This window comes from Megascapheus bottae, chromosome 26 (genome assembly GCF_031878675.1).
Source record: "Megascapheus bottae isolate mThoBot1 chromosome 26, mThoBot2.hap1, whole genome shotgun sequence".
Lineage (NCBI taxonomy): Eukaryota > Metazoa > Chordata > Mammalia > Rodentia > Geomyidae > Megascapheus > Megascapheus bottae.
Window position 1 is genome coordinate 22,198,039 of NC_143534.1, and position 23,497 is coordinate 22,221,535.

Genomic DNA, 23,497 nt, shown 5'->3' on the forward strand with positions numbered 1-23,497 from the left:
TGGGCCTTGGCACTGTCCCTGAGCTCTTCAGCTCAAGGTTACCACACAACCCCTTGAGCCACAGTGCCACTTCCAGTTCTCTGATGGTTAATTAGAAATAAGTGTCTCATGGGACTTTAGTGGCTAGGCTAGCTTTGAACCTTGATCCTCAGATCTCAGCCTCCTGAGTAGCTAGGATTACAGGCGTGAGCCCAGCTAGATTCAGAGCATTTTAATTGAACTGAGCAAGGTGCTAGTGCTATGGCATGTTAAGGCTCACGCAGGATCTTCCCAGCATGACACTGAAGCAGAGACAGTTTCTGCTATTTAATAACTTATAAATTGTATAGAAAATTTGCAAGGACAGTTGGTCTCTCCAGAGTCCTGATGTCTCTCCATCTCCATCTCTGTCCTTTTCTCCATTCTGATGTGGACATAAATGGTGCTTTGCATGAAATAAGAAGAATAAGTATATACTTTACCTTAGTTGCAATCTAATTGCCTTTTCAGTTCCAACAACACTGTTGATAAACAGCGGATGGACAGACAGAGAGGAAGAGAGAGAGAGAGAGAGAGAGAGAGAGAGAGAGAGAGAGAGAGAGAGAGAGAGAGAGAGAGAGAGAGAGAGAGAGAGAGAGAGAGACAGAATAGATGTTTCATGTGTGGGAGCCATTCCTGAATCAGGGCTTAAGGGCTTAGGAGCCCTCCCTGAGCTTTGTACCCCAGGCCAGCACACTATAACTTAAGCCACAACTTCACTTCCTGCTTTTTTTTTTCTGCTTAGTTGGAAGTAAGTCTCATAGACTTTCCTGCTGGTTTTGAACCATGATCCTCAGATCTCAGCTTCCTGAGCAGCTAGGATTACAGGTGTGAACCATCAGTACCAGGCCAGGTGGTTTCAAGCAAAATAATATAAACTATTTCAAAAAGGCTGTTACAATAAAATACAATTATAAGTTGTGTTTAAAAAGAGACTATTACACATGTGAAAGGGTATCAATGTATGTGAATTAATGCACCTTCTATCTGGCAAATATCATGTAACCCTTTTACTAATTACAATAAAAAAAAAAGAAAAAAAAGAGACTATTACAGATTTGGAAGTATAGTTTAGTGGGACAGCACTTGTTTAGTATGCCTAAGACTCTCATCTTGAGTCCAGCACTGAAAAATGTAAGTAAATAAATTAAATATTTTTCTCTCTTTTTTTAAAAAGTATTACATATAGAAATTTAATTCTATGAAATTATAAACAAGATATGTATACGCTCATTCCTAGGTAAAACTAGAAAAGCATTCTCAAATTTAAAAAAAATATTCTAAAATCTTAAATTTGATGTGTTAAAAAGCAACAGGAAATCAGGCACTGGAGTTCACACCTGTATTCCTAGCTATTCAGGAGGCTGAGGTCTGAGGCTCAAAGCCAGCAGTTCAAAGCCAACCCAGGCAGGAAAGGCCATGAGACTTTTATCTCCAATTAACCAGCAAAAAAAAAATCCAAAGGTGGAGCTGTGGTTCAAAGTGGTAGAATGCTAGCCTTGAGCACTGAAGTTCTGTAAGGGAAATCAGGCTCTGAGTTCAAGCCCCAGGACCACTCCCTCCCAGCCCCTCCAAAAAAAAAAAAAGCAATACTAATTTAATGCTCTAATGAGCATATTAACTTACGTAAAAGTATAGGAAAGAACTCTGGTCAGAAACTTCCGAATCTTATCAGTCTTCATCATGTGCCTGTAAACCAGGTGCAAAATCAGTCCAAAAGTTATGATGTTACAGATGACCTACGAGGCAGGGCAGCGACCCCAATAGACTTCCCTCTTGCTGGACAGAAGAATTGCAATTCAGGAGCAATTGAGTGGAAATTATTTCCTCTCTGGGACAGTTGAGTTAACATAACAAAATCACAAATGATGTGACTGCGTTGACTTAGTTGTTTCAGAAACAATGCTAATGATGTCAGGGTTGCAGGGTCAAATCCCAGATGGGCTCGCTGTCTTTAGAGAAGGAGAGGTGGCATCCCATGGCTCCCGTGGCTTCAGGAGCAAATGTTTACTTTCCTAGGGACCAACACCAAGACTTCACCAAAGTCCATTACCAATGCTGGAAAGTAACTTCAAAAGATAAATTCTCTACCTAATTATGCCTAATAAATATGATCCTTAGAGGGAAATAAATGTGATAGAATCTTGGCAGCCCAGAGTACCAAAGGAAATGATCTGATGTTTACCTTAGATTGGCAAAGACATCAGAGAAGATGCAGATGGAAATTCAAGGCCAGCAGCATGATTACTTGAAGAAGAGCAGACGGTCTATCAAAGATAAAAATCGGATAGATACTAATGACCCCAAAGGGAAAGATAAGGAGGACAATTCAAGAAGATCAATACAAGGGCACAAAAGAGTTCTGAAGATAGCATGGTTTCTCCTAGCTGCTTCTAGCACTCATTAAATCTCTCTCTTCTTCAGCTCCAAAACCCAGCCCTCTCCCCATTCTGAACTGTCAAAGAAAAAGGTTTACAACACAGGTTTCTCCTCTTTGATGTATGCATTCTAAGGTTAAGGCTCAATTGTACAAGATACATCAAGTCATCAGGTCATATGAGGAAACATTGAATTTCAGACTTGCATATTTATCATATTTTTCCATGCCTTGGCTTAAATGTCCTACTAATTAAAGTTTAACTATCAAGGTGGGCTTGGTATACACCTTTTTGAGAAAGTAGAGGTAGGAAAATGGAATTGTGCCGCCAGGCCTGGCAAACTTAACTAGTTAGCAGAAGACTACATCTGAAAATCCAAAAACTAAAAGACCAGGGAGGTAAAGTTTCTTTCGAGTGGTAGAGCACTTGATTCACAAGCTTGAGACTCGAGTTCAATCTCCAGTTGAAAAAAATAAACAAGCAAAGCCAGGCACGGTGGCTCACAGCTGTAATCCTAGCTACTCAGAAGGCTGAGATCTGAGAATTGCAGTTCAAAGCCACTAAAGTCTGTGAGACTCTTATCTCCAATTAACCATCAGAAAACTGGAAGTGGCACTGTGGCTCAAGAGATAAGGCGGTAGCCTTGAGCTGAAGAGCTCAGGGACAGTGCCCAGGCTCACAATTCAAGTCCCAAGGCTGACAGAAAAAAAAAAAAAAGAAGAAAAATAAACAAGCAACTAAATTAATAAAGTTTAAAAAATTAGCTATTTCTAAGTAGGAATTTTGTACATTAGCATCTGGTAAACAAATTATTTTGATAGCTATATCAAAGAACTGACAGTGCTCACTTCCTCTTGCTGGACTTCAATCAGACTCTGATTGTATGTGTCTGCTACAATCCTCAATCCCTTTGAATGAGAAGGATTGTCAATGGATTCGTGTTATATATCTATCATTTAAACACGAGTGAGATGGAATCACAAATCCCAGCATTCTTTCAATGCAATACAGTTAGCAAAAGACCATTCCTAAAAAGTACAAGATCTAACTGAAAATATTCAGAAGGAAACTGTGGATAAAAGGAATTTGGTAGCCATAAGGAAGGAAATAATTGCTGGGAATCAGTGGTAGCTCATGCCTGTAGTCCTACCTACTCACGAGACTGAGAGCTGAAGACCACAGTTCAAAGCCAGCTCAGCCAGGAAAGTCCATGATACTCTTATCGCCAATTAACTTCCAAAGACTCAAAAAGAGAGCTGTGGCAGAATATCAACCTTGAGCAAAAAATTCTTAGGGACAGTGCCCAGAACAAGTACACATACACAAAAGGCAATAATTACAACCCCAGTTTCCCTGTGAGTTTCTCCAAATGCAGATAGATAAAAGTTATTTTTCATAACTTTTATAATCAACGCTCATAATCTTAGACTGCAAACATAAGATCACAATTGGAAACCAGATGAAGGAATCACACTTCTAAATTATATAAATCTTGAGAATGGTATCCTTGAAGTCAAAATCCTGTAGAAAAATCCATTGACATATCCTTATAAATTAAAACCAGGGCTTGAGGAAGAAAGCTTAAACTCTGCCATTGCTTTGATTTTGTCTGTTTGCTTCTTTGTAGGCAAGTACTCTACCACTTGAGCCATACTCCTGGTCTTTTGCTTTTAGTTTGTTTTTCAGATAGCATCTGTGGATAACTTTGCTAGATCCAGCCTCAAACTACAATTCTACCTTAGGCTCCTGAGTAGCTAGAATTAAAGGTAAATGTTTTTTCTTTTTTTTCATATATTTTTTATTGTAATTAATAGAAGGGTTACATGATATTTGCCAGATAGATGGTGCATTAATTCACATACATTGATACCCTTTCACATGTCCTGGTCCCCATTTCCCTCTCCCCCACCCCCTCCCCTCATCTTGTTTTCCCCTGTTCCCTATCCAATTTCAAAAAACCAAATACAAATAGATCTGATATATCAGGTAACAAAGTGAGATACTGTAACAATATGAGATAACCAAGGGCCAGCAAAAGAGATGAGAGATAACACAGTACATTAAGGACAACAATCATTCATTATATGGCTTATGTTTCTATATCCTAGAGATCCTTTCATTTAGCCTCCTACTATATGGCCTTTATGGGGCTTGAACTTGGCCTGGGCACTGTCCCTGAGCTCTTCAGCTCCAGGCTATCACTCTACCCTGGAGCCAAGACCCACTTCCCATTTTCTAGAGATTAATTGGAGATTAGAGTCTCAGGTCCTTTTGTGCCTGGGCTGGCTTTGAACCTTGATCCTCAGATCTCAGCCTCCTGAATAGCTAGGATGACAGGCGTGAGCCACCACGCCCGGCAGTAAATTATTTTTCTTTTAAGAATATATTTCTGTGCTAGGAGTTTGGCCTAGTGGGAGAGTGTTTGCCTAGCATGTACGAAGACCCAGTTTCAATTCCTCAGTACCATATTACATAGAAAAAGCCGGAAGTGGTGCTGTGGCTCAAATGGTAGAGTGCTAGCCTTGAGGAAAGCCCAAGGACAGTGTTCAGGCCCTGAGTTCGAGCCCCAGGACTGGCAAAAAAAAAAAAAGAGGAAGAATATATTTCTAGCTGGACACTGGTGACTCATGCTTGTAATCCTAGCTATTCAGGAAGCTGAGATCTGAGGATTGTGATTTGAAGCCAGCCTGGGCAGAAAACACTGTGACACTCTCATCTCCAATTAACTACAAGAAAAAAGGAAGTGGCACTCTAGCAGTATAGTACTACCTTGAGCTGAAGAGCACATGCCCAGAGTTCAAGCCCCACAACCAACAAAGAAAGGGCGAAGGAAGGAACGAAGGAAGGAAGGAAGGAAGGAAGAAGGAAGGAAGGAAGGAAGGAAGGAAGGAAGGAAGGAAGGAAGGAAGGAAGGAAGGAAGAAAGGAAGGAAGGAAGGGAGGGAGGGAGGAAGGAAGAAAGGAAGAAAAGGAGGAAGGAAGGAAAGGAGAGAGGGAGGGAGGGAGGAGGTTGTATTTCTAGCCAGGCACAAGTAGCTCATGCCTAGCTACTCAGGAGGCTGAGATCTACAAATCAAGATACAAAGTCAGCACGGGCAACAAAATCCATGTGACTCTTATTTCCAAATACCAATCAAAAAGTCAGAAGTGGCTCCAGTAATAGTAGAGCATTAGCCTTTAGCAAAACAGTAGGGAGGCACTGATTTCAAGCACCAGGATTAACACAAAAGTAAAGGGGGGGGAGGGGAAGAGGTGGTAGAGAAAAGGAAAGAGCATATTTCTAGCTTTAACTAACTGAGAAGGATAACATAGGAAGGAAAGGTCAGGTGTCAAAAAGATAGTACTAATATGTCAGAAGCTCCAAATAATCAACTAAAGAGGAAAAAAAAAAGAACAAAAAAAAAAAACCTAGAATAAAGAATCCAAATGAGAAATGTAATGAAGCTGCTTCAGTTCAGCTCCAAACAGAAGGATTTACTCTCTTAGCATCTCAATGCCTGCTACACGCCAGGGCAGATCTGAATTTTCTACAAAGAAGCTGTACCTGGATTCTGTCTTAGCACCAGGCAGAGGGAGGCTGTAGCAGACATTTCTGGGAATCTGGGATTATCTACTTGATCTTCAAGGAAAACTGATAAGGAGGAGTTGATTCTGGATCTGCTCTCATCATCATTTTCTAGTCATTTTCCTACCCACCCAGCCCAGCTCTCTTTTCTTCCTTTCCAGAAGTTCTTATCTCTAACATTCACTGGGTACCTTACCTGGCAAAGTTAATGGTCTTTTTATGTAAACCTGTCACGTTTTCAAAAGAACATTTTCATGTAATTGATGTAAGAACCATAACTGAACTAATGCCACATATTTCTATAACTGTCCTACTACTTAGCAAGGTACCTTACACATGATGAATAAATATCTTTGTGTTAAGTATATGCATATCTTAGAGGTGTTTGGTTAAATAGGTAAAACTTCATTAGCTAGCTACAAAATAAGGGGTTTCTAGATGATCTTTTAAATTCCTCCTGAGCTTCATTACTCTAGGACTTCTCATTAACTCACAATCAAATGTCAAATGTCACACTGACATTATTAGAATCTAACCTATGAGGAAAATGTATTCTCTGACAAAAAAAAAAAACAACTCCCAAAGAAATTTCTCACTAAAGACTTTCTGGTACTTCAGGCCCACTATTTGATAAAAATTGCGACGTTAATTATAAATCCTTCCAACTTGCTAATTTTAATAATATGTTTTAGTATTCAAAACAATCAATTGATATCTCTTTAAAATATAATCTATGATGGTTCCTTCCTGCAATCCTACTGCTTAGGAAGCAGAGGTCAGAAGGATTAAAGTTTAAGATTAACTCAGGCAATAAAAAGAAAGAAAAGAGAAAAAGGAAAAAAAGAAAGAAAGAAAAAAGAGAAAGAAAATGGTATCCTATCTCAACCAAGAAAAGCTGGGTGTGGTGGTATGTATCTGTCATTTCAGATTCATAGGAAGCATAAATAGGAAGATAATAAATAGGCTGGTTCAAACATAAACCCCAGGCCCCATTTGAACATTGTTCACTTGGTGTAACTCCTGCCTAAGAAGCAAGTTACTAAGTTCTACCCTCAGTACCACTAGTATATATGATATCTTTTCCTAGACTCATAGACAAAATCTTATTCCTATGTTTTAATTTGCTAAACCTAATTTTACCTCACCTTGTTAGTGGCAAAGTCAATATTCATTCATTGATTTATGTCTTCAAGATCCACAATGCATAAAAAGCACCACAAGGTATAAAATCGCCATACCCTCCCATATTTGCCCATCATTCACAGCCTGTATCTCCTTCACAGAAGAACAATTAATATCTGCTAGGATGCTATTATAGGTCAATGGCCTACATCCTAAATTTTAAAACTTAGATTCCAATTTGGAAGAAGCAGAATTAAAGAACAACAATGATTCAATAGTCGCATGGTAAAAAGGGAAGCATGTTCTTCTAATCTCAGGAAGATTTCCCCAAAGAAAAGCTGTCCCAGATGAATCCTGGAAGATTGATCTGAAGGATTGGTAGTCTGGGGCTAGTAGTAGTTCAGTTATAGAACTCTTACCTAGCAGGGGTGAGGCCTTGAGTTCCATGCTGATATTGCAAAAATTAAGAAGAGGAAGAAGACTTCCTCCATGATGCAAGAAAGAGCATATTATTAGAGAAACAACTTTAAGCTGGTCTAGATAGAGTGCAAAGGTATGGATCAAGGGAAAAGAGAAAGGGGGAGAGAGAGGGGGGGGGAGAGAGAGAGAGAGAGAGAGAGAGAGAGAGAGAGAGAGAGAGAGAGAGAGAGAGAGAGAGAGGGAGGGAGGGAGGGAGGGAGGGAGGGAGGGAGAGAGGGAGAGAGGGAGAGAGGGAGAGAGGGAGAGAGGGAGGAAGAGAAAGAGAAAGAGAAAGAGAAAGAGAAAGTCCAGAAAGTGTCATGGCTAATGGCAAAATCATGTCAAAATGTTATGTACTATTAAAAATTTAGACTTCTAGCCAAGCCCCGAATCCTGTAATTCTAGTTACTTAGAAGGCTGAGATATGAGGATCTTGGTTTGAAGCCAGTTTGGACAGGAAAATCCATGAGACTCTTTGCTCCAATTAATCACCAAAAAGCCAGAAGTGGGGCTGTAGCTCAAGTCATACAATACTAGCCTTAACATAAAGGTCAGGGTCTGCACCTGCCCTGAGTTCAAGCCCCAAGACAGGTGCATGTGCACTTGAACACACACAAGTGCACACACACACACACACACACACACACACACACACACACACAGACCACTTTGTGTACGTCTGTATCTATGCATATATCATGGGGTGCAAGACAAAAGTCAGTGTGGCTGGGCACAGTGGCTCACACCTGTAATCCTAGCTACTCAGGAGGCTGAGATCTGAGGATGGAAGTTCAAAGCCAGCCTGGGCACTAAAGAATGTGACTCTTATCTCCAATTAATCACTAGGAAATGGGAAGTGGGGCTGTGGCTCAGGGATAGGGAGGTGGCCTTGAGCTGAAGAGCTCAGGGACAATGGCCAGGCCCAGAGTTCAAGAACCACGACCCATCCCTCCACCCCCCAAAATCATGGGAACTTCGTTGAGAATAACATAATAAACCAGACCTTAACACCCATACTGTGGGGCCTTACCTCACAGACCTCTCCGCAGCACACTGAGTGTTCCTTGCCCATTCAATTCCATCGGCTGCTAGGCTCCTGCACTCTGCTAGCTTTCTTCTCACCCATCTAGAGGAGTCATTTCCTAACTCTTTTTCATTGAGCATGAGAACCTTCCAAAGTTCAGGCCCAAGACTTCCCTGTACTGCTCCCTACTTTCGTCTCATCTTGATTCTCCTCTCTCACGTCAAGAACCTTCATCACTTACACTTTCAACACTTCCATGGACAAACTGATCTCCTACAGCTGATTCCCACATTATTTTTTATATTCAAAGTCATTTTAGCTTTCCGTATCTGATATGTTGATAAGTCACATCAACCTTATCTCCCCAACATTCCTCTTGTCTTTCCCTGCCTTCTATTACCACCCACCATTCAAGTTTAGGTCACTCTAACTCATTCCCAGCACTAGATGACAGTTGTCCTCATCAGTTTCTTCCCCTGCTAGCCTTGAACATGCCATACCCACTGCCTGGGGTCCATTCTCCTGCTTTTTTTATGTCTCCCCTGGCCTGCTGAATTCATACAGAGCCTGCAGAGCGACTCCAAAGCTACTTTGCCAGCTTATCACTCCTCTGCCTGCTCATGATGCTACTACATGAGAACTAGACTCCACACCTGCCCCAAATCTAAGCCCACAGTTTTCATCTGGCAGATATGCATCATACTTCCTCTCAGGAAATCCTTCTATCCACAAGGCTTTTTTCTATCCCTATCCTCCATTGTCAACTCTTCCCCATCAACTACCACCACCTCTGACACACCCCTACCCAAACATAGCATTCTTACTTTTCTGTGGCCCTTTCTGAGGTCATCTCAGTTAGAATCATATGCTTTCTTGCATTGTCTCCTCCATCCCGATCCAGACTTCCTACAGGTCACAGACACATCCCATTACCTGTGGCTTTTGGTGGGAAGTAATTGTCAGCTGGTCTCAATTAGTGGGTTTTCATGGAGCAGATGTAACCATTTGTTAGGAAGAATTAATTTTTCCTTTCCTGGTGGCATCTAGAACTAAGGTCTCAAATTGGCAGCTGGAAGCTGAATGTGGCCCACAGATGTGTTTTGTTGAATCCAGTGATTTTTTTTTTAATTGAGTCAACATTTTTAAGTGGAATATTTTACACAAAATGCCAGATTTTCAGCTTCTCAACATAAAGAAACTGTTCTGGTAAACACAAAGCTCATAGTCACTTCTAGAAGAAAATATATTCTCAAGTCCCCAAAGCATTGACACCCCTGGTCTTATGGACAGGCTGAAGGTTTTATGATGACCTGTGTTTCTAAGCTTAGGAAACTTCCAGAATAAAATATTGGGTATAAGTGAATTGGATCATAGCATTCCTTGTTCTCAGTTCAGTGACAGATTCTTTTTTTTTTATCATGGCTGGATAAGTGATAGATAGATAGATGATAGAAGACAGAAAGACAGAGTGTGATAAAGAGAAACAGAGAGTGACAGAGAGATGGCTGGATTGATGATTGGGTGGGTAGATGGATGAATGGGCAGCTGAGCAGACAGATAAATAGATAAATAAGACAAATGCATGGGACACAGTTCATTGTTTACTTCAAAATGCCCTCAGTCTTCAGCCTGAAAACCCTCTCTGTTCCCTTCTCTTCAAAATGCGCTTGGTAAACTGGCATGTTGGATTTAAACTCCTTTGTACAACTACTTTAAGTTTTAAAAATGGGTCACTCCAACACAGCTTCATGTTCAGATATCAATGAGTGAATAATAATATCTCCTGCCTTTGTATGTATATGACAGATGTGTGTTGGAAATGATGTCGTGTGTACCCTCAAGCACCCACATATACATCGTGGCAGAGGTCATAATTCCAGCTGTTTCACTGGGTAGATCCCATAAATGCTCAGGAGTCACCCCAAAACAGCATAGACAGTGTTCCTGCTCACTGCTGTGCTTTGTAGGGTAGCAAGGAGAATCTGGAGAAGACTCTAGGTATTTCCACTTAACAAAATTAATATAGGAGGCAGGGAGGGCATGTGGGTAGAGCATGAGAAGAAAGACTGAGGAGAAAGAAGGCACCTACAATCAACAAGAAAAGAGGAAGACATCTCTGGAAAGATACCACAAAGCAGAGAGACCCTAGAAATTAAATAAACATAGTGTGGCATTTTATAATCCTGTCATAGGATTGGTACTCTACCACTTGAGCCACAGCTCCACTTCTGGCTTTTTTTTTTGGTGGTTAATTGGAGATAGGATTCTCACAGACTTTTCTACAAAGACTGACTCCGAATCCCAACCTTCAGATCTCAGCTTCCTAAGTAGTTAGGCTTACAGGCCTGAGCCCCGATTCCCAGTGACTAGATCATTAGAAGCAGACTCCAGGAATGAGGCAAGCTGTGTAGAGGGTGACAGACTGGGGCAAAAAAATCAGATTGCAAAGGGCAATTTCAAACATGGAGGCTGGAGCATGGATGGTAAGGCAAGCCAAAGTCTCACACTACACTGACAAGTCTGGACCTGAGTTGAGCTGAGCCAGAAGGCAAGCTGGAGGTGTCAACACAATTACAGTTTCACAGGGTGAAATGTGGGTGAGCCTGAACACTAGGCCCGGCTGACAGCCATGTGACACACAAAACAGCAGAGGAACCCAAGATGACCTGCATATGGACCCAGTGCTAAGTCACTTACAAGCATGGCTGGGCTTCTTGTTGGGTCAGAAGCCAAATCCACAGCAACTGCAGCCCACAGTTTAAAGGGAGGAGCAGTCTGAGAACATATCTTCTGGAAAGGACAGCCTGGGATAGCTCAAGGACATCTGAGATCCATCTTAGTGGAATCCCTGCTCCAGACTGAGGGACCATCTTTGCAGATTCTCATTCATACACTTTCTGGACTCTCTCTCTCTCTCTCTCTCTCTCTCTCTCTCTCTCTCTCTCTCTCTCTCTCTCTCTCTCTCTCTCTCTCTCTCTCTCTCTCTCTCTCTCTCTCTCTCTCTCTCTCTCTCTCTCTCTCTGTCTCCTTCTCTCCTCCTCCTTCTCCTCCTCCTTCTTCACCAGTCCTGAGGTTTGAACTCAGGACCTGGGCATTGTTCTTGAACTTTCTCAAAGCTAGTGTTCTTCCACTTGAGCCACACAGCACTAGTTCCAGCTTTTTTCTGTGTATATGGTACTGAGGAATTGAACCCAGGACTTTATGCATGCCAGGCAAGCACTGTACCATTAGACCATGCTGCCGGCTCTACTTTGTACCTTTCTACAACTAAGAAGTCCATTGTAGTCAGTGGTTAAGCATTGTGTTGGGATAAATAAGCATGTGCACACATCTGCACATGCATATACATCCAATTAGATGCACATATACATCCATACCACGTCATTTATTGTGGTATTCTAAGATGGAATGTGGCTCAACTTTCTATATAACCTGACTAGAATAATCTTGGGTTACTTTGATTTCTTTTGCTTTATTTTAATAAGGTTTCCTGTTTAGGCTGGCCTGGCCTTGAACACTGCCCTTAATCTGAGTTCAGGAATTAGAATTGTGAAATACCTCACCCATCTCCTAAACAGAGTATTTCTTACATGTCACCATCTGGCAAAACTTCCCCAGTGGAGACTTAGTCTCATTTTTTTGACTGATTTTCAATGTCGGTGAAACAAAGCAAATATTTCCAGACAGCAAATACTTCTTGGCTTTCTCTGTGGCTGTGTTATGCAGAGCATTGTATACAGGTGATTGCCTATTAGTGTCTTTTAGTGATTCTGATGCTGTACCAAGAATGAATCAGTCACTGCAGGAATGATAGTAGCTCAAGTCCATCTGCACTCAAGATTGCATTAATGGCAGAGAGAGGGTTTAAAGCATCCATTTTCACTTTAATAGCTAACTAAATAACTTGGTTCAAAGAAAGGCACACTACTGCTACAAAATAAAGGAAAAATGTGCTTGTAAAAAAATTCTAAAAATAATGATTAATGGATATACTTAACAGGGTATTACTTGCATTTATCTCTGTCACAGAGTTGCCTTGATACCTTTTGGAGGCTTTTATCAGTGTTGGTTTTGAAGAAGATTACCACAGGAAGTGAGTATGGTTTTGATTTTTTCAGGATGGTATGGCTGGCTCCTCAGGCATGCTTCCTGAAGCTCACTGAGGGCATCGAACTGTGTCATCGTGGCCACAGAGGCCTGGGAAACATGGACTCTTCTCTGAAAAGAGAGACTATTTTTCAAGTGCCATTTTCAGGAACAGGATCAATGTCTAGTTCTAATAGTCAGGCTTGAGTAAGAACTCAATATCAAATGCTTGGCTGGAACAAGTTCTTTATAATTAACCTATCTTACACGGCCTAACTCCCATATGTAAGAACTCAGATTCAGAGAAAAGAACTTGGTGCTAAATAGCCATATCTTATTCAAAGAAGGGACGCAAGGTCTACTCTTAAAAACAGAACTAGGTCAGCTCAGCAAGATGCCAATTCCTTGTAACTCCAGTGAAGATACTGTAGCAGTATTTTGATGAACTATTCCTAGAGGACTATTAGTTTATGGAAGCTAGAAATCTTGATTCTCATTTAAAATGACTTTTAAAGTAATGAAGATTTTCATAGACCACAATTCAATTTCTCAAAGATAAATAATCTTATTGAATAAAATGTCAAAGTGAAATTAATTGGCTATAAAATTGTTATATCAATTTACTCTATGTGCGTGCGTGTGTGTGTGTGTGTGTGTGTGTGTGCGTGTATGTACATGTGCACCAGTACTGAGATATAAACTCTTGATTTCATGTTCCCATTTGGCTTACCCTGCTTCAAGGCTGGTGCTTTACTTGAGCCATATCTCCGCTTCTGGCATTTTGCTGATTGATAAGAGTCTTACAGATTTTTCTTCTCAGGTTGGCTTCAAACTGTAATTCTCAGCTCTCAATAACTAGATATACAATAACTAGGAATCACTGGAACCTGGCAACAAGTTGTAATTTTGAAAATAATTAAGAACAAAAGACAACATTGCATGTGCCTGACACCTCCCTGGTACTTGGTTTTCCCATCTGCTTTCATAATGCTCCTATGAAGGCGAATTGACCAAACTTTTACATCTCAAGATATGAAAAGCTGTCTCCAGGAGGCCTAGAACCTCATGGTTTCCCCATAACATTGTGCGTGTGTGTGTGTGTGTGTCTATGTCTATATCTGTATGTATATGTGAACCTGTGTCTATGTTTGTCTGTCTGTGTCTGTCTTTCTTTCTTACATTCTTTAAGTTAGGACCAGGGTCTTCCTTCATATTTAGGTTTGAACTTACATCATGACTTGGTCTGTCTGTCTGTCTGTCTGTCTGTTTATCTATCTATCCATCCATCCATGTATCCATAGACAGATAGATAAATAGAACCTATCTGTTTCTTTAAAGAATCTGAATATACACCTGATGGTCAGAAATTGCCATATTTTTCTCCCCTCATTTGAATCCAAGGACATCTATGACAGATCTTTATGTCTTTATCCATAAGTGAAGTTGGACTCAGCAGCTCTAAGCAATATACCCGGTGTCTACGATCAGGTATGCAGCTAGAGGAGGACTCGGTTTCAAGTTTGCACTATTGCACAGCTCAGTGCCTTCCATCTGTACTCACCACATCCCTGCTGCATTTCCACTGCTCTTCCTGGGTGGGGAAAAGGCTGGAGAAAGATCAAGGGGTCAGAAGAAGAGAGGCAGAAAGAGGATCAGAGGCTGAACAGGCCCCCAAAACACTCAAATTGCAGCTATAACATTCAACAAGGCAAAGAACTCAGAGTCCAGTGAAGGCTGTCAGGGGTAGCAGCAGCAGAACAGCAAAGCAAAGCAGGCCATGGGGAAGCAGACGGCGTCAGCAGCCCACAGCTCCAGAAGGGAGAGTAAGGACAGACTGGCTGGAAGTTGAACCAGCAGCATGAGGGAGTAACATAACTCTGCTGTGAAGGTGGAAGACTTCCTCAATACCAGATGCTTTTGTTCTCATCTCACCTCATTTGTGCCAATCCTTGGTGAGTCTGGCCTGAAGCCCTGCAGGTGAGAGAAAGGAGAAGCAGCTGATGGGCCAGTGCCTGTGGGAACCCAAACAGCCCGTCTCCTCTGGCAAAGGCATTCCCCTGACAGGTGGCAGGAGGAGAGCCTGTTCCCAGTCAAATGGAGTTGGATGCAAATCGCCAAGATGAAAAAGCAAACTCTGTGCCATCTCGTCACAATCTCCACATGCAATGGAAGGGGTTGTTGGCCGGAACCTCAGTGGGGGAGAAGCAATCGTCCTAGCTAAGACCTGACAGAAGTATCTGTGGCCAGCTCCCCAAGGTCAGCAGAACCCTGGGGCCAGATGAAGCTCTGATTCACACAGCAACCACCCTTACTGAAAACTCTCTTTTGACTACCATGCGGCCTACATTTCCTTGTTTGGTCATCAAGACAATTGTAGATTGTCCCACTTTACAGTTTAGGACATGTACAGGATGGTTAAATGATACTCCTATATAGCGATGTCCCCACAGGCTCTGATGGCCCATGCCTGTAATCCCAGCTGCTCAAGAGGTTGAGATTTGAGGCCTGCAATTCAGAGCCAGCCTAGGCAGGAAAGTCCATGAAACTCTTATCTCCAATTAAGTAGAACTGTGGCTCAAGTGGTAGAGCACTAGAAAAGCTCAGGAACAGCCTGGAATCATAGCTACTCAGAATACTGAGATTAGAAGATTCGAGTTTTGAGGTAATCCTTGGCTAAAAGTTCTTCAGACCTCATCACCACCAAAACAAAGCTAGGCACCATGATACATGCCTGTGATCCGTAACTACATGAAAAGCGTAAATAGACTTGTGATCAGAACAGACCTGGAAAAAAAAGCAATATTCTGTTTTTAAAAACATAGCAGAAGCAAACAAGACTTAGCATGACTCAGTGGTAGAATACCTGACTAACAAATGCAAGACCCTAAGTTCAAACCCAGTGCCACCAAAACAGAAACAAACAAACAAAAAAGAACACTCAAAGTGAGATGTAATGACCAAGTTCAAAGTTTTTGTCTCCTACAGCCTAGGGAGGTACTTTTTTCCAACCCAAACTCAGAATGTGGGGAACAGAGGAAGAAGAAAATGAACTCGGTGTGTTGTCACTGTACTGAGAAAATTACATATATTCTCTCCTTCCCTTTCTCCTTCCCCACACCTCCTTCTTGCTGTCTTTTCTTTCTCTGTATCAAAATTTGCAGATTTAAAAGTCATTCCTTTTTAATTTCATTTATAATAACAATTCACATACCTCTTTTGCTCCCAAAAGATGTATCTCCAAGCACATTTAAGTGGGCATATAGTTATTAAACAGAATTATGAGTCATTTTGGGGGCAGAGTTTGTAGTACATACTTGGAATCCAGAGATAGGAGAATTATTAGTTAGAGGCTAACTCTGGAGAAAAGACAGAGACCCTATCAAAAACAAGCAGGGCATCTTGAAACAAAGCTATGGTTCCATTGACTTTGGGAGGCTGACAGAAGAATATTTAAGACCAGCCCAGGCAAAAACATAAGCACCTATCTGAAAAATAAGCTAAAAGCAGAAGGAGTTGGGGACATGGCTCAAATGGTAGAGTACCTCCCTAACAAGTGTCAGGCCACGAGTTCAATCTCCAATGCCAAAAATCATATGTATTGTTTCAATTCATCCTAAGAACAAATTGCCTGATAATCATTTCTATCAATTTAACTCTTCCTAAAAATGGAATCTTTTCCTTCTAAGTATAAATCTCTTTTATTTTAGGCCATCCAACATTGATTCAATATTCATTAGTGACTCTTAACTGTTTACTAGCTAAGGGTTGGGGTTGATTTCATAGAAATAGTCCCAGGTAACCTTTCAATTCCCTGATTTTAGGTCAGAAAAAATAGGGTTTACAAGTCAAACTGCAAATTACCTCCACAAAGATGCTTCAAAAGACTATTCCCCATGACATCAACCAAAATATAGATAGTGTGACACTGTCCACCTATCGATGGGACAAGAATTAGAAAGCTTCACTTGAAACCAGGGTGTTTGTTACAAGATCACCACAAAGCTTCAGTCTCAATTTTAACCACATTTCATCTGTAATAAATCAGTTTTATGGAACGTGGTTTAAGGGTGCATACACATTAGTGGTCGGTTGTTCTTACAAGTAATTTTACTACTAATGGTAGACAAATCCTTCAAAGAAACATGGTGCCTAAAAGAAGTTCATTTATTTAATTGTGATGCTTGTATTCCCAAATATTCTTCCTAACAAGCACAGAAGCCGGAAACAGCACCAGGGAAAACTTGGAAAACACTTTGTGACATTCTAATGGTTTACAGATGGGTTGGGAAGCTTCCTGCCATTTTTTATTGTTAGTTAGTTTCCTTTCTTCTGTCTGGAGTTTTATTGCTTGATTTCCTTGTTTGCCTCCTCGATGCCTGAATTAGCCCACTGAGTCACTCCAGGGTATTGGACAGGACACAGAGCCCTGTGCTGTCCAACTAACTGAGAAGGTCCTAAGACCTTAGACTTCATTGCCACACAGTTTGGAATAGAACATGCTACACCCAGCAAGAAGGCTGTACAGAATATGTCTATAAAGCTATTAGATGACATTTTTTTAGGTCATGGGTTTTATTTCTGTGCCTGGGAGCTCTTCCTGAGCTCTTCAGCTCACGGCTACTTCTCTACCACTTGAGCCACAGTGCCACTTCCCTGACAACTGTTAAAATATTGTACTTAGAAATGATGTCTTTGGAGACCAGGGATAATGCTGGGTCAGATATCCATAAGTCAAGCTCAGCCTGCTAGAGAATTATAGGGTTGGTAAAGCATTGGCTTGCAAATACTGCTGTCAACACTGTTAGTCTCACAAGCCTGACAAGGATTATGGCCCAACATTTGCAAATCTTTGCTGAATGTGGAATGAGACAGCTCAACTCCAAACCAAAATTAACTTCACCAGATGTCACTGAGGTGGAAATGAAAATCAATGAAGCTTAAGAAGAGAGGGCAGGCAAGAAAATAGGAAACATACTAGATCAGGAATTCAAAGGCTAGAATTCAATCTCTTGTCAGATCCAGGGTCTTCAGTAAGCAGACTCCCTATTTACCCATTTCCAGTTTCTTCTAAGAGGTGATCTTTCTCCTATGACCTTCTCAGGCTGCCAGACACAACTTTCCAGCACTAAAACAAATGCCTGAGGTGGAGGGGAAGGGAAGCGGGAATCAACATATGAAAAGAAAAGCCTTCTTTTGGCTCACAGTTTTGGAGGTTTCAGTCCATGAGCGGGAATCAACATATGAAGAGAGAAGCCTTCTTTTGGCTCACAGTTTTGGAGGTTTCAGTCCATGACTATTGCTTTGGTCTGATGGTGATACTTTATAGAGCAAAACTATTCCTTGTGGCAAAAACACATAGCACAGCAAAATTACTCTTGATATCATGACCAGGAAGCAAAAGAAAGGAAGGAAAAAAAAGGGCTGGGGCTGTACTTCCCTTTAAGGTCAAGTCTCAATAATTGAAAGACCTTATACTAAGCCCCATGTTTTAAAGATTTCATCATCTGCCAGTAGTAAGTACACACACACACACACACACACACACACACACACACACACACACACACACACACACACCATCCTTTGGGAAACATTTTAGATCCCAACAATAACCATTGTCAATTATTCTCCAATAGCGCTCCCTTCTCCTCTCACTCTTCTTTTTCTCCTTCTCCTCTTCTTCCTTTTCCTCCTCTTCTTTTCCCTTCTACTCCTCCTCTTCTTCCTCCTTCCCTTCCTTTTCCTCTTCTTCCTCCTCCCTCTTTTCTCCTCTTCGTCTACATATTTTTGTGCCATTACTGGGGCTCAAACTTAAGGCCTTTGCTTTTTTATTCAAGGCTGGCACTCTACTTCTGGCATTTTGCTCGTTAACCAAAAGGTCTCATCATCTGTTCTGCCTGAGCTAACTTTGAACCTTGATTCTCAGAGTTAAAACTTCTGAGTAGCTAGGATTACAGGCATAAGCTACCAGTACCCAGCTCTCCTCCTCTTCTTCAGGGAATGCCCAGTTTCCATTGTAGTGGACAGTACATTTCCTAGCCTTGTTACTAGATGTGGCCATGTGACTCTATTCTGTCTAATAAGATCTGGCAGAGTGATGTGCTCACCAACTCTGGCTTATATCCAAAAAGGAGCTACATGTCTGCCTCTTTCTTTATGTTTCTCCTCATAGTGGGGATGCGGACTGAGTGGTGCTCCATCTTGAAAAATACAAATGGGAAAATACATTAGAGCTAGCAGAACAACTGGGCAAAAGAACCCTGGCTTCCCAGCACAGTGATGTCACCTTGTCAGTCCTGGACAATTACATGAGAGGAAGACATAAATTCCTTTGCTATTGAAGCCACTTTATATTATTCCTTGTTAGGAAAGCTAGATATCATTTCCTGCTGTTCGAGATACTATGTAAATGTAATCCATAAATGTACTCATTTCAGAATCAATGTTTCTAAAAGACAAGGACTGAGACTAGTCGGTTTCTAGTGCATGTTTGAAACTGAAGTAATTGTGGACATCAGGTGATTCAGATGGCAAATGAGGCCTCTGTCTGGCCGCCCTTCCCATTTCTCGAGGTAGCTGGGTATTTGGCTTTCTGCTAGAAGCATGCTCCTGTTCAGGAGATTAAACACCGTAGCCACCTTGCCTCACAGAGCTGAGCAGCATCTGAAACCTCCTCCGCTCTTGTCAGGTTGGCTTATTTGGGGCACAATTTGAATGTAGCAGCATGATAGAGCTCTGTGCTGTGTTGAGGTGAATCATGGTCCAGAAGGATTGATCCGCAATCGTTCCCACCGTGCAGAAACTAAAAGGTCACTTTGAATCTCACTAGAACCTCATTTCAAGGCTAGATCTAGAATCCACAGATTCATTGAGCACTAAGCATGTAAATGATGAACTATTTTGAGTCATTCTTGACTGTAGGTACCTAACTATATTTTCCTATCCATCTGCATGATTGATTGGTTCATTCAAACAAATTTCCCCCACTGGATATGCGCTTACTTCCAGCTATTCTTTATTTCTACTGGAACAATATCCCTGTCCACAAGCTGATACTCTGTACATCCTAGCAGATTCTCTTCCTCGTTGGGAATACTTGACCTTCCTCCCATTTCCTTGCCTGCTCCCTTGATTCCTGTAGTCACACAGAGCTTTCGCTGGCACTGTAACCACAGCCCAGTGAGTCGTATGGACGGAGGTTGAGAGCATTTGATTCATAAGACCCAGATTCAAATCATACTTCCACTGTTGAAAGTTATCATGTAACCTTAGGAAAAATTATGCTTTGATACCTTCATATTCAAAATGGAGAAGATAATGCCTACCTAATACAAAATTCTTAGGAGCAGGGAATGGTGCATGCTAAGTACTTAAGAAATTCAAGCCAGGCACCAGTGGCTCACACCTGCAATCCTAGCTACTGAGGATGCTAAGACCTGAAGGAAGACTGAAGCTTGAAGTTAACTCAGGGCAGAAGAGTACTCAAGATTTCATCTTCAATTAGCCAGCAAAGTGCCAGACTGGAGGAAGGCATGTGGCTCAAGTAGAAGAGCACCAGTGGAACAAACAATCCATGGGAAACTACAGGCCTCGGAGTTCAAACCCTGACACCCGCTGGTGTGAGCCATTATCACTGTGCTCCTTCTCTACCTGGCTATTACTCTTCAACCATCAAGCTGCCAGTCAGCTCTTGGCCTCCAAAACTAAGATTCTCCTCTATCCATCTGGTCCTGGATTTCGTCCCTATTTTACCTGAAAGTATTGCCAACCTCCTAAGTAAGTGCTCAGTCCCACCCAAAGCATAATGGCTTTACTCATGATAGGCTCTCAGTAGGTGTTTATTGAACCATTGCACTTGCACTCTCCACTTGGTCCATCAGAACCTCTCTCCTTAGCACTGACCTAAGGTTTCCACCAAAGCGAAACGTTTAAGTGGCTTTGCTCCAGCAACCATCTCCATCATTTGGGAAACTAAGTAAACAAGCATAAGCCATTTCTCTTGCCATGTGCTCATTTAAAAATGTTCTTATTATTTTAGTAAGATATGGAAATGAATAGGAAGTTGGGAAGGGCTAGCGTAAAAGAGGAGAGGTAAGGAATTTGGTAAAAGAAAGCTGACAAGCAAGGTCCATGGGAAGAAAAAAAATTAATCACGAAGGAACCATAGTTAAATGGTGTGTGTGTGTGTGTGTGTGTGTGTGTGTGTGTGTGTGTGTGTGTGTGTGCAGGCGCGTGCGCGGGCACGTGCCCTGCTATTTATTAGGGCTTGAATTCAAGGTCTCATGCTCTTGCTTGGATTATTTCATTCAAGATTGCCACTCTGCCATGTTAAGCTACATCTCTACTTCCAGCTTTTTACCGGTTAATTGGATGTGAGTATTGCAGGTTTGTCTGCCTAGACTGGCTTTGAACCATGATCCTCAGATCTCAGCCTCCTGAGTAGCTACGATTACAGGAGTTGAGCTATGAGTGTATCGCTAGTTGATGATTTACTAGTGGGTTCACAGAGACCACCAACATTCAACAGGTCTTATGTGTGCAAAAGTCATCCGCCTTGAAACTGGACCTTAGACCAGATAAGAGGTAGTGTTCATCATGGCAGAGATTAAAAAAATTATCAAAATATTCCACAACGACTGCCCTCCCAGCCTCTTCCCTATTAGATCAGTGACTACACGCTGAGTCTGTGGAACTACTCAGAGCTATGAGACTTGTGGCTGTTTGCTGACTTTTCCCATGATGCTCTCATCTACCCTGCAGTCACACAGCCTCCCTACCCTGGCTTGCTCCCATCAGACACAATGTTCCTACAGGACTGTGTCCAGCAACAGGGCCTGGCAATCTGGCCTAGAGGGTTGGTGCAGCTGGTACACAGAGGGTTTGTATGGCCAAGAAATCAAGGTCTCCCCTGGGCACTGCTCACCTTAGACCTAGGCCAGCCTTTCAATATATTCCACAAGCCAACTAAGCAATAGAATGAGAAGAAATGGCTGTTTGTTTTGGCACTAAATTTAGTTCATCATGGTTATTTGGTTGTTAGGGCATAACTAGCTTTTTTTTCCCATATCAGTTCAAGATGAGGATTTCGGGCCAGCCTGTGGTAACTACCACACCAGGGTGTTGAGTAGCTTTCCAGGTATGCATAGAGAGCTTAAGGGAAGATAATAGGGGCTATGTGTCTCTCTTTTTGAGTTTGCTTCACCATCCTAACTGTCCTTTGTCTATGAAAATGTGACTTCTATCTGTGGCAAGGGAACATGAGAGTTTGCCAAAATTGTCCCTGCTGCAGAGATTCTCCCTGGCCAAATATGACTCAACCGGGTCTTAAGCAAAAGACCTGGAACATCTTTCACTTCTACAGGCCTTGTGCCAAGGCCAGCATGTAAACGCTCGCTTCTTGCTCTTGCTGTCCACTTCTGACACAGCTCCAGAGACATATCCCCTCTGCCCCACTCCTGGATGACCTTCCATTCAGAAGCACAAAGGCGCCAGCTTCCACTAAGGCGCAGCCTTGCCAATAGGCACAGATTTCCACACCATAGTGTTTCCTCTCTGTCCCTGGAGATCATCCCAAACTTCTTCTCATCTGGGAATATTTTGGGACCCAAGGACCTAGAGGGGAATGACAACATGAAGGACAATTAGCTCAGCCTCCTACACTTCCTTCCACCATCTGACTTTCTGTTAACACAGCAGAAACACAACAAGAGTAATGATGTGCAATAGCTAAGATTCAGAAGACACACATTGGTGTCCTCACCTGTTTTCTGCTGCTATAATGCAATATCAGGCTCTGACACATTTATTATAATAAGAAATGTATTTGGCTCACAGTTCAAGAATGTAAGTGTTGGTATTAGTTCAGCTTCTAGTCAGGGCCAGATGTTACTCCATGCATGGGAGAAAGCAAAAGAGGACGTGAATGAGACCAAGCTCCCATAGTTGCTCACTTGTTTAGACAGACATTAATTCATTCATGAGGGTGGATTGTTCTGATTCCAAATACCTCTTAAAGCCCCTACTCCTGCAGTATTACAGAGAGGAGCAAGCTACAATTACCCAGGTTTTTGGCACAAAGATATAAACTGTGGCGGGTTTTTGAGCAAAGGGGATACTATGGGAGTTTTCTTCAAATGGTTCTCTTGCACTGTATATAAGAACAAAGTACTTATCGCACAAGCAACATATATCCTAATAAACAAATAACCATCAGTTATTTTCCCATCATTCCAATTAACCTCAATAAAGGTCAACTGAGTATCTACTACGTACAAAACTCTGTGCCAACTTTGAAACCACAAGGGACCTGAAACATCCTTGCCAAGTACAGGATGTAGCTCGGTTCTTACCTTATTGCCCACTTCTGATTCATTATGGGAGAAATTTCACCTCCATTCTCATGGAAACAGCCAAAGGCTTCCTTTGGGTTGAGCACTGCTGAAGTGAGATGGTGAAAAGATCACCCTGTTTTTTCTCTACTGTAGGTTTATCCTGAAAAACTCTTTAGGAAGCTGGGCACCCGTGGCTCACACCTGTAATTCTAGCTACTCAGGAGGCTGAGATCTGAGGACCACAGTTCAAAGCCAGTCCAGGCATGAAAGGCTGTGAGACTTATCTCCAATTAATCACCTGAAAACTGGAAGTGGAGCTGTGGCTTAAGCGTGAGAGCATTAGTCATGAGCTGAAGAGCTCAGGGATGGTGCCCAGACCCAAAGTTCAAGCTCCATAACAACAACAATAACAAACCACCTAATTTAGTATGCAAACAAATAAGCAGCTGAGCTTCAGCCAATCACAGGAGGCAGCCAGTTGCTCAAACCATACTCAAATAAGGTTAGTTCCCAGC

The 23,497-nt window shown here is 41.9% G+C and overlaps 1 long non-coding RNA gene across 1 annotated transcript; it reads right to left on the reverse strand.

The window, feature by feature from the left end:
- Positions 1-371: 371 nt before the first annotated feature.
- On the reverse strand, positions 372-8,662 carry LOC150046069 (uncharacterized). Its single transcript, XR_016532677.1, has 3 exons — positions 8,572-8,662; positions 1,645-1,707; positions 372-403 (listed from the first exon to the last, which is right to left on the reverse strand). It is a non-coding gene; the product is annotated as an uncharacterized LOC150046069 (long non-coding RNA).
- Positions 8,663-23,497: the final 14,835 nt, after the last annotated feature.